Genomic DNA, 12,255 nt, shown 5'->3' on the forward strand with positions numbered 1-12,255 from the left:
TTAGATGCTCTAAGCACTCATCAAATGAAGATCCAAACACAGAGAAGTCATCCATGAATACCTCGATGAATTTCTCAACCATGTCTGAGAAAATAGCCATCATGCAGCGCTGAAAGGTAGCGGGAGCGTTGCATAACCCAAATGGCATCCTTCTGTATGCAAAGGTGTCATAGGGGCCAGTGAAAGTGGTCTTCTCCTGATCGTCTGGTGCCACTGGAATCTGATTATACCCGGAGTACCCATCTAGGAAACAGTAGTGCGAATGCCCTGCTAATCTCTCCAACATCTGATCAATGAACGGTAATGGAAAGTGATCCTTTCGAGTAGCTGAGTTAAGCTTACGGTAGTCAATGCACACTCTCCATCCAGTCACCGTCCGTGTAGGAATCAACTCATTTCTCTCATTTTCTATCACCGTGATTCCTCCTTTCTTGTGAACAACTTGCACTGCACTGATCCATGCACTATTTGATATTGGATAAATAATGCCTGCATCGAGCAACTTCAATACCTCAGCTCTAACCACTTCCTTCATGTGTTCGCTGCCCATCAATGCTTGGTTTAAATTTTTCCTCCATGAGTATCTTATGCATGCATATAGATGGGCTGATCCCCTTTATATCTGCAATCGACCACCCAATAGCTGTTTTATTCTCCCTTAACACCCGAAGTAGTTTCTCTTCCTCTACCTCACTGACAGTGCTTGAAATAATAACAGGTAGTGTAGAAGATTCCCCCAGGTACACATATCGAAGATGTGGTGGCAATTGTTTGAGTTCCAATTTGAGTGGTTTCACAATAGATGGCACTGATTTTGCAGTTCTAGTTCCTAGCTCTTCATAGTAGCGTCTGCGCATATATGGCTGGTTACTCTCCAAAAACCGAGCACATGTCTCGATCTCACTTGATTCAGAATGGGTGGATTGTGAATGTGCAATGCATGCCTCATATGCATCGGAAGGATGATGTAGCCAAAATGTGTCTTGAACTATTCGGTCGACTACATCGATCTGGAAACAACTGTCTGCCTCAGTAGGGAATTTCATTGCTTTGAACACGTTGAATGAAATTTGCTCATCACCAAGCCTTAATATCAACTGCCCCTTCTGAACATCTACAATTGCTCTCCCAGTGGCTAAGAAAGGTCGCCCTAAAATGAGTGGAACATCTTTATCTTCTTCCATGTCCAAGATAAGAAAAGCAGCTGAAAATATGAACTTCTCCACTTTTACCAGCATGTCTTAAATGATTCCTCTTGGATGTGTAAGGGATCGATCTACTCACTGTAATGTCACTATTGTGGCTTTTGCTTTTCCCAAGCCGAGTTTCCTGAAAATAGAAAGAGGTATTAGATTAATACTTGCACCCAAATCACACAAAGCTTTATCAAAATAACAGTCTCCAATAGTGCAGGGTACAGTAAAACTCCCTGGATCTTTCAGTTTTGGGGGTAGCTTTCTCTGGATTCTGGCGCTGCATTCCTCAGTCAACATTACTATTTCGTATTCTTCTATCTTTCGCTTGTTAGAGAGGATATCCTTTAAGAATTTTGCATAGCTCGGCATCTGGACAAGTGTTTCAGCAAATGGAATGTTGATATGCAGTTTCTTGAAGACTTCAACGAACTTACTGTATTGCTGATCCATTTTGTGCTTTCTCAACCTTTGTGGAAACGGAATAGGAGGCTCATGAGGGTTAACAGGATTAGTATTTTTACCCTGTGATGTCTTGGAATTCCTCTTAACCTCATCTCCTGTTGCATTGTCAGTTTGCTCCACACTTTCTTTCTCCAAGGTTGGCATTGATTCCTTGTTGGCTCCCGAACTTGTTACATGTGGTTCCGGCAGTTGTACTCCACTTCTGGTTGTTATAGCCTTTGCATGTTCCTTAGGGTTAACTTCAGTATTGCTAAGTAGGTTTCCCGGTGCTCTACCCGTTATGGAAATTGCTATCTGTCCCACTTGTGTCTCCAAGTTCTTGATCGCTGCACTTTGATCTTGAAGCATTGTTTCCGTCCTTCGTATAAATTGGTTACTGGCTTCCATGTACTGATTGGTGTGTGTCATAAATTTCTTGAACATATCCTCCAAATTTGGCTTTTTGTCTTGCTGCTGATATTGCCCTTGTGGTCTATTTTGATTCTGGTTGCTCCAAGAGAAATTTGGGTGTTTTCTCCAGCCTTGATTGAAGGTTTCTGAATGTGGGTTATTCTGCTGGCACTGACCCCATTGTGCGAATTCTGCATGTTCTACTCCTTGTGCCAGAATTGGGCGAGTAGCAGTACTGTGATCTGCTCCACATTCTTCACAACTCTGCTTCATAACTTGCTTAGCAGTGGCGGTTTGTGAAATGCTTTCAACTTTATGGAATAGGGAATCTATTTTCGCCGACAGTGCTGAGTAAGTATCTACTTCATACACCCCAGGTGCGCTCTCTTCTGAACTACTCGATCTGTAGACCACATAGCTGAAGTTGTAGCCATCCTTTCAAACAACTCCCAGGCTCTGTCAATTGTTTTTGTAGAGATAGACCCGTCAGATGATGCATCCACCATACTCTTGAATGATGGGAATAATCCAGTGTAGAAAAATCTGATCTGAGTCTTCTTGTCAAAGCCATGTTGTGGGCACTTCCTTAACATGTTCTTGAAACAGTTCCATGCCTCTTCAAATGATTCTGACTCGATCTGGTTGAATATTGAGATGTCATGCCGCATTTTAGCTACTTTAGCTGGTGAGAAGAACTTGGTGCAGAATTTATGAGCCAACTCGTTCCAAGTGGTGATGCTTTCGACAGGGAGTGAATCCAGCCATTCGAGTGTTTTATCCCTTAAGGTGTGCGGGAACAAGCGCAGTCTTATAGCATCATCAGAGATACCTTGGTATCTGAAGTGCTGACACATATCAAGAAATCGAGATATGTGTGTATGTGGATTCTCACTAGCCATCTCATGTTATTGATGCCCATTCTGAAAGAGTTGAATCATGTTTGTCTTCAGTTGGAAGTTCGGTTGCCCAAATGGAGGATATACAATACTAGATTGACTTTGCACCACCAATGGTGCCATGAAATCCCCAAGTACCGTATTTCCATCCTCTTCCACTGCCAAACCTTCGTTGAGTGGAATTCCCGATCGATTTTGCTCGTTAGCCATTTGTTGTACCACTCTTGCTTCCCTTTGCCTGTGACGGAATGTGCGTTCAATCTCTAGATCTATAGGGACCAAGTCTTGATCAGGTGCTCCTTGCATGCAAGCCCTGATATGGCAAAATTAACACAAAAAGTCAATATAAGCAATAATTAAATAAATCTAATAAAATTAACAAGTACTAAAATGAATAAGTTCGAATTAGTGTCACAAAAGATAGAACTAAATCTAAAATTTAATCCCCGACACCAAAAACTTGTTCGCGAAATATTTCTTCTCGATTTTAAAACCTACCACAAGTGTACGGTTCGTTAACAAGTAGTAAAATGGACTATGAGTCCAAGTATCGTTCCCACGAGGATTGAATTAGCTCTAATTAGACTAATGTGACCTTAACCGAATCTAATTGAATGAAAATTTGGTTTAAATGTGAAAAGCCCTAATTTTGGAGAAAAAATCCCCAATTTGAAACCCTAATTTCAAAATTGGAAACCCTAATTTCGAAATTTCACTAATCTAATGAATTAAGCACGCAACTGAAATGTAAATATGCAATTTTAGAACTATTGTATTGAAATGAATCGAAATGAAATCATTAAGAATTTGAATCCCCAATTGACTATCAAAAACCCTAATTTCACAAATTCAACGAATTTATGGAACAAAATGCCAATTCAATGTTCCTAAATTATCCAATACACTCTCTCGATATATACTGAATCTACTCTTACACACCACCAGCCTATATTTCTATGGATGATGCAATGTACAAGAATGCATGACTTTTTATGAATATTTTCATGAATTGCATAAAGCATAGAGGTAAGTTTCCATCCCCTATCGGACCCTATGTCGATTTATATTCTATCGAATTTATTCCCCTTCTTTTGAATGCAAAGAACAAATCATCTACAATCACATAACAATTGGCCAAATAATTATGGAAGCATTCAAAGCATATAAATCAAACATTTGTCCAATCGAAACTATTGTCGAATTAATGAAATAACGGAAATTTAAATCATCAAAAGGTTCATCAAATTCCTAATGAACAAAAACCCTAGCCTATAATCATCATTACAAAATCGAGAAATTGAAAAACAAAATTAAAAGATAATAAGAATACATCCGTATGGAATTTCTTCAATCCGTGTGTATAATCTTCAATCCCGTCTCGAGCCCGTGTGAAATTGAATCCAAAATCAAGTTTCTTGCCTCCAATTTTGGTCTCCCCCTTCTCCCTGGTCGTTCTTCCTCTTCATATGATGAATTTGGGTATTTATATCGCGTCCAAATTAAGTAGGAAAGGAGTTTCAACCAAAACGAAAAACTACGCCCGAAGTTTCAAAAACATACTATGCGACCGCATAGAAGGGATCAATGCGGTCGCATAGATCATTTTTTTTCTCATTTAATTCCCTGAAACCTTCTATGCAACCGCATATTAGGTTACACTATGCGGTCGCATAGAAGTAGCCATCTATGTGGTTTGTGCAATTTGGTCCCTGAACTTCTTTGTTGCTTCTCTTGACTTCTTTCTTCGATTTCTTCATCTTTTCAACAATTCTTATCTTCCAATTGATGATCGACACTTTCAAATATTATGCCACTCATTCGGCACATCTTTTGAGTATTTGCACTTTAGTCCTCCAACTTTCAATTATCTTCATTTTAGTCCATCTTCCATTCTTTCTTGCTCCACTTGTTTTGATTTGTTATTGAGCTCATACTCGACACGTTTTTACTCTCGTTCTGCATTTAGCTCAACTTCTCAATAATTGCACTGTTGGTCCTCGAACTATCAAATTGTTGCGTTTTGGTCCTTCTTCGGCTCTTTTCTCCTGAATTCCACAATTTCCATTGAATTACCTACAATGCATGAATTTAACTGAATTAAGTCACAATTCAACCATTTTATCCATGTTTAAGTCATGTTTGTGAACCAAATAAGTGTGTAAAAACACACTTATCACAAATTTTTTTTTGTAAAATCAAATAATTAAAGGATGTTAGGGCAGAATAATTTCACCCATTGATCACCTTTACATCTCAAATTAAGACTTAATTCTAATGTAGTGTTCGGTCGAATTCTCTTATTGTATTCAATTTATCCCTCTCGAGTTCTCATTGAGCCTATTTAACTAATTAAATTTCATATCTCTATGCAAATTTAACTTAGTTAAACGATTTCTTTGTCCTAAGAATTCAATTATGACCGCAATAAATGACATAGGTATCTCTACTCGTTATACCAATAGAATGAATTTTACTACATGGTTTAAATTTTAAACTCATATCTCTATTCGTAAAGGATTCACAAAATTCATCAAATTATTGATCAGATAATTTAATGCAATCAATCCATAGCAAATATCAACACATGAAAGAATTAAAAACCAAGAATCTTAATAAGAAAATATAAAGGATCTCAAATGGGTTACATTATTTACCCTAACAATGGATTTAGCTATGCATAATAAAAAAAGAGCAACAACAAATTGTTTTAGAATACATCACCGAAATTTGATTAAGAGTATGTAGAAGAAAAAGTGGATCTTGCACCAAGAGTTCCTCCTTCTTCCAATTTATACTTCGCACGAAGAATTTGGCGTTGTCTTCTCCCTTTGAATCTCTCTCCCTTTCTCTTAAGAAGTGTTTTTTTGCCTCTAGAATGTGTGGAACCCCTCAAAGTCTCAGAAACAATGTATTTATAGGTCTCTTACCATGTGGGAATAATAGGTTTCTCGCGTGGACTCCAAAACGTGCCGAGAATTTACGTCATAACTGTCCTGTGCGAGGTGCCGCAGCACCACCCTTTTGTGTCTTGATGCCGCGGCACCAAGACTTGGGCAAGTGGCAGGGTGCCGCAACGCTATGAATGTGGTGCCGCGCACTCTTGTTCTTCTTGATTTCTAGTGTTTTGGTGCCATCCGTCCCCTTTTATCTTTATCTACTTTGCCCCTGTTTCACAACTTTTTTTCGGTCCATGCTACTAACTTCAATTTAATGATCTTTCTTTGTATTTTTCGCCATCTCGACACACCTATAAAACAACATTAATACACCCATTAAAAAAGTTCTATACTCGTGAATTCTAGCTTCAAATCAAGTTAAAATTTGCATAAACTCGTGAGTAAAACACACTTGTCAAATACCCCCAAACTTAACCATTTGCTAGTCCTCGAACAAACACACAAAAGAAAAAGAGACCAACTAAAGACACAAATAATGATTCAATGGCTTGCTTCTTGGTTTAACATTGAGAACATTATGTCACATTCGTGAACAGTTTCTAGATCGCAGTACAAGAGCTAACTATTCACTTGTACTATGAAAAATGTTTGTGTGTGTGAGAGAGATCAAGTGCAACGCTGTACCTTCACAAGTTAGTTCACTCCTCAATCCTCTATGGTCAATTTTTTTCTTTCTTCACTCGTGAGATTCATACACCCCCAAACTTGTTTTCTTCTACTCTCTCACCATGGTGTGGTTCTAAGGTTTTAATTTTACTTGCCAATGTCTCATGCTCGCTCTAATTTGGTTTAGTTCTACCGGTGATGTCAATAACTTATTCATGTCATGATTCTCCTCAATTTTGAATGTTTCAACAGTCTAGTTTATACCTAGTGATTCAAACCTGCTAGATATCTTTGTCCCCAAATTTAGTTCTCTTGTGTATTAACTTGTATACAAACACTTTTCTAACATTTTTGTGTGTGTGTGTATACCTCATCCTTTTTTCCTCTTCTTGACCCATGTAGCGAGTGTTAGGTCGGCAACTCCCTAGTCAGACGACTTTAGGGCACCAGGTTTTGAGAAATCCCTATGGACTTAATAACTCGAGTAAAAAAGGTACAGGTATGAGTTTTAGCTTAGGAGTGCAATGCTTCCTTTCTATAAAATGAAGTGAAATTTATAAGGGATAGATCTCTAACATGTGGTTATCACTAAGCTTATACCAGAAAGTTAAATATATGCCACATAAATTCGTAACATGCACGGAATCATCACGAGCTTAAGTTACTTCTTTCACCGGATCAAACGCCCAAAATCATTAAACAAGTGGTGAAAAGGTGTTATAAATCATGGGTTACAAGGTCAAATACCTAAGTTATCAATTGAGAAAATGCATATGAGCCATCATGTGCCTGTACAGTGCTAAACTTAATACACGTGCATAAATATTATACTGCTTCACATAGATAAGTGAAAACCCAACTCAAGCATATAAATCTTCCACTGTCCACAAACTAGCACATGCTCTCAAATATATTCATCATGGCGGATAACACCATCCGACTCACACAAGCACGCAACATATATAGATATAATTTTATTTATTTTTTTCATATATTCAAACGCGATAAAATCATAGACATACATTCATACAAAAAGAACCGATAGCCAGTAACCCAAATGATTACCCCCAAACATAAACCATACATTATCCACAATGTAAAGAAAATGAGAGTCAAATGAACAGTAAGACTTCCCTAAAATCATCCGTGGGTGCCCTTGCCATCATCCCGTTGAGAGGGATCCAGGTTGGCTGGATACGGTAGATAAGATGGCTGTGTCGAAAATGACAAGTTGGGATAGGCGGACACCAGAACTGAAAATAATTCATTTTGGTAGTGAAATTGGGTATGCATGGAGTTCTATAATTGCTGAAACTGATCAGTCATAGAGGATTGCAATTGTGCTAAATACTGCTGAAGTCCAGCAAATTGTTCTTGACTTCTCGTTTCTAGTTCAACATGTCTTTGGTTCAGCTGTAGCTGCAAAGCCTCAATCCGCCCAATAATGTCATTGGTGTTGGAACGAGTAGGTGGCGGAGTACTAAGTTAAGATGGCTGTGCCTCAGTACCCTGAATGTGAGCATTTGCAAAGATCTACTTGGAAGAGAATTGCCAAATTAGGTTCTTAGTCACAGCGGGTTTAGGGTGAACAATCTCCTCAGTAGGAGCAGCTGGAATTCCGCCCCTTCTACAAAGGGCATAGATTAAGGATGGATAGCCTAAACCGATAATTGTAGCTCCCCTCAGTGATCGTAGGAAGTTATTTTAAATAACTGTGCCCACATTAACGCTGAGGCCTCGCTGAATCATAATTTTAGTAATGCCCGATCCTTAGTCACTTCACTGATATTATTGTTGGGCAAAAGTTTACCACATATGAAATAATGTCATGCCTTGCATTCGGGAAACATACCTATAGCTGGAAAGTTGGTAACATCGGAGTTAGATCATTTCCAAGAGACATCAGGGTGGGCCAACTCTCTAATTATAACTTTCGGATCAATAGCCCCTTCCTCACGCAATCGTGAGAAATCCTCATCTTCGATATCTGGCAATCCATAGTATCGATTAATTGTAGTACTGTCAAAATGGATCCATTTTCCTCTGACATAGATTTTTAGGTCCCGTGTTCTTAAGCATTTGCATAAAATTCCCGCACCACTGGTATTAGTCCTGGTTGTGGTTGCCTAGTGAAACACTCCCATTTTCGGCCCTCAATCTGTGCCTGTATATAAGGTTCCAAATCAATGAATCCCCGCTCTAGAATACAGTTCTTATGTATAACCATGTCATGGTATCTGCGTTCTACTTCTTCACTCACAAATTTGCCTGTGTCAGAAGTGCTTGATGAAGATGCCAAGGCTTCGATTTCTTCTTTGGTGGCATTGTGTACCGCAATAACCAAACACCTCGAACCACTGAAATATGTACTAAGGTACTATAATGACATGAAACACAGGGGTAAAGTGTACAATTGGTGCCCATAAGGAAATAAGACTCATTGGAACATTTCATCAAACACCGTACATGCAAAGTATAGATCACATAGTCATATATGCAGTCTCCCTCAAACTTAAATTTAAGTAAAAAAATCACAAACCCCAATTGTTAACAACATCCACCATGCCCCACTAAAAATTTCAAATGTCAAACAAGTGTTTTTATGCATTAAGCTTAAATGACCATTACAAACTAAAGCATATAGGAGCACAAACATTGAATCTTGTGGCAAGTCCAAAATCTTGTAAAGAGATGTACTTAAGAGAGGAAGTGGGAAGGAAATTGTGTGTTAAAAAATATAAGTGAAATATATACTAAGGGGGAGATGGAGGGAGAGAGAGTTATGTTGAAATTGAGTTGGGGAAAAAATTCAAAATAGAAGAGGTGAGTCAGTAATAAATAAATACAATAATTAAAAAGTATAAAAAAAATAAAAATATAGAATGGGAGGGAATGGGCGCTCGGCTAGGCGCTGCGGCACCATTCTGGGTCTCTGTTTAATCATTTTTTTTAATAATAAAAAATACCTTCTTCCAGTGTAGTGCCGTCCCCATGCGCGACGTAGCTTGGTTTCCCTCATCCGTTCACAAAATATAATTCCATTTTAGAGTATTCCTACAAAACAAAAAGGAAAAGTAACGCCTCCAACCTAGATTCTCAACAAAGCAAAAAGTTAAACAAAAATGAAGAAACGGATAAAGGAAAGAAAGCAAAAAAAAAAAACAAAAAAACAAAAAAAAAACACTTGGGCTGCCTTTCAAGAAGCGCTTCTTTAGAGTCATTAGCTGGACTTAGTGCCGCGATTATTCTGGTACAGCGAGGTCAAGGCTTTCCTTGGCGGTGGAAAAATCTTCCACGTAGTGCTTGATGCGTTAGTCATTTACTTTGAAATTCCCCTTTGTAGGATGGTGTAGTTCAACTGTGCCATAGGGAAACACCTGGGAGACAGTAAAGGGGTCGGACCATCTAGATTTCAATTTTCTCGAAAAAAGCTTAGTTATGGAATTGTACAATAGCACTTGATTTCCCACTTTGAAAATTCGTTGCCTGATGTTCTAGTCATGCCATTTCTTCGTTCTTTCCTTGTAGATGGATGCATTCTCATATGCTTTTCTTTTGAATTTCTCCAATTTATGTAACTACTATGTTCTTGTTTCTCCGGCTTTCTCAACATCCATGTTTAATTGCTTCAATGGCCAGCACGCTCTGTGCTCAAACTCCACTGGTAGGTGGCATGCTTTTCCAAAAATTAGATGGTACGGGGAAAATCCAATAGGTGTTTTGTAAGCAGTGTGATATGCCCATAAAGTATCATCCAATTTCTTCGACCAATCCTTTCGAGATGCATTCATAGTAAGCTCTTGAATTCATTCCAATTGTCTGTTCGAGGTTTCCACTTGTTCACTTGTTTGGGGGTGGTAAAGAGTGGCAATTCGATGTCGTACCTCGTACTTATGCAACACTGCCTGGAATAACCGATTGCGAAAGTGCGTTCCACCATCACTTATAATGGCTCTTGGTGATCCATAACACTTAAAGATGTGTTTCTTTATGAAATCCACCACCACCCTTGCGTCATTTGTAGGCAATGCTTTAGTTTTTACCCATTTAAAAACATACTACACTGCTACTAGGATGTATCGATTGTTGTAAGATGATGGAAAAGACCCATAAAATCAACCCCTCAGACATTAAATATTTCCACCTCTAGAATGTTGTTGAGTGGCATCTCGTGATGTGCTGATATGTTACCGGTTCTCTGACACTTATCACATGATCTACAAAAACTGTGGCAGTCCTTGAGTAGTGGGCCAAAATGTCCTCCATAAGCCGAAGCATGTACCCATAAAATGATCGATTTCATCTCATCCTCTGGCACGTATCTCCTAATGATCTGGTATGCCCCTCGTCTATATAAATTTGGTTCATCCTAGTAATAGAACTTCACTTCATAAAGTAGCTTCTTCTTCTGTTGATAAGTGAGATCTGGATCCATATAGCCACTTGCTAAGTAATTGACAATGTCTGCATACCATGGAGCCTTCTCTATTTACAATAACTGTTCATCTGGGAATACCTCATTAATATCCATGTCATCTGAATCTTGCAATTGTTCTATCCTTGACAAATGATCCGCTACTTGATTTTCTGTTCCTTTTTTTTTAATCACGAATCTTGCAAGTAGACGGATCGTAACAAGTAGTAAAGTGGACCTTTTGAGTCCGAATTATTGTTCCCATGAGAACCATTTTCTAGCACTTAATTCAATTTTTTCTTTAACTATTATTTGACGAAAGCAGATTAAAAGTTGCATGATTTGAGTTTTAATCTAAATTCTAGAAAATAAATGAATGCTCCCACATTTTTTTTTGTAAAATCAAATAATTAAATGACGTTACGACAGCATAATTTCACCCATTGATCAACTTTACATCTGAAATTAAGACTCAATTCTAATGTATTGTTCAGTCGAATTCTCCTATTGTATTCAATTTACCCCTCTCTAGTTCTCATTGAGCCTATTCAACTAATTAAATTCCATATCTCTATGCAAATTTAACTTAGTTAAACGATTTCTTTGTCCTAGGAATTCAATTATGATCACAATAAATGATATAGGTATCTCTACTCGTTATACCAATGTAATGGATTTTACTATATGGTCTGAATCCTAAATTCATATCTCTATTCGTAAAGGATTTACAAAATTTATCAAATTATTGATTAGATAATTTAATGCAATCAATCCATAGCAAAAATCAACACATGGAAGAATTAAAAACCAAGAATCTTAATAAGAAAATATAAAGGATCTCAAATGAGTTACATTATTCACCCTAACAATAGATTTAACTACGCATAATAAAAGAAGAGCAACAACAAATTGTCTTGTAATACATCACCGGATTTTGAATAAGAGTATGTAGAAGAAAAATTGGATCTTGCACCAAGAGTTCCTCCTTCTTCCAATTTATGCTTCACACGATGAATTTGGCGATGTCTTCTCCCATTGAATCTCTCCCCCTTTCTCTCAAGAAGTGTTTTTTTGCCTCTAAAATGTGTGGAACCCCTCAAAGTCTCAGAAAAGATGTATTTATAGGTCCCTTGTCGTGTGGAAATAATAGGTTTCTCGTATGGGCTCCAAAACGGGCCAAAAATTTGCGCCCTAGCTGTCCTGTGTACGGTATCGTGGCGCCTAGGATGCGGCATCGAGACTCGGGCAAGTGGCAGGGCGTCGCAACGCCATGAATGTGGTGCCGCGATGCCCACACTCTGGTTCTTCACTATTTCTTGGATTTTAGTGCCATC

This window comes from Olea europaea, unplaced genomic scaffold (assembly GCF_002742605.1).
Source record: "Olea europaea var. sylvestris unplaced genomic scaffold, O_europaea_v1 scaffold3197, whole genome shotgun sequence".
NCBI lineage: Eukaryota > Viridiplantae > Streptophyta > Magnoliopsida > Lamiales > Oleaceae > Olea > Olea europaea.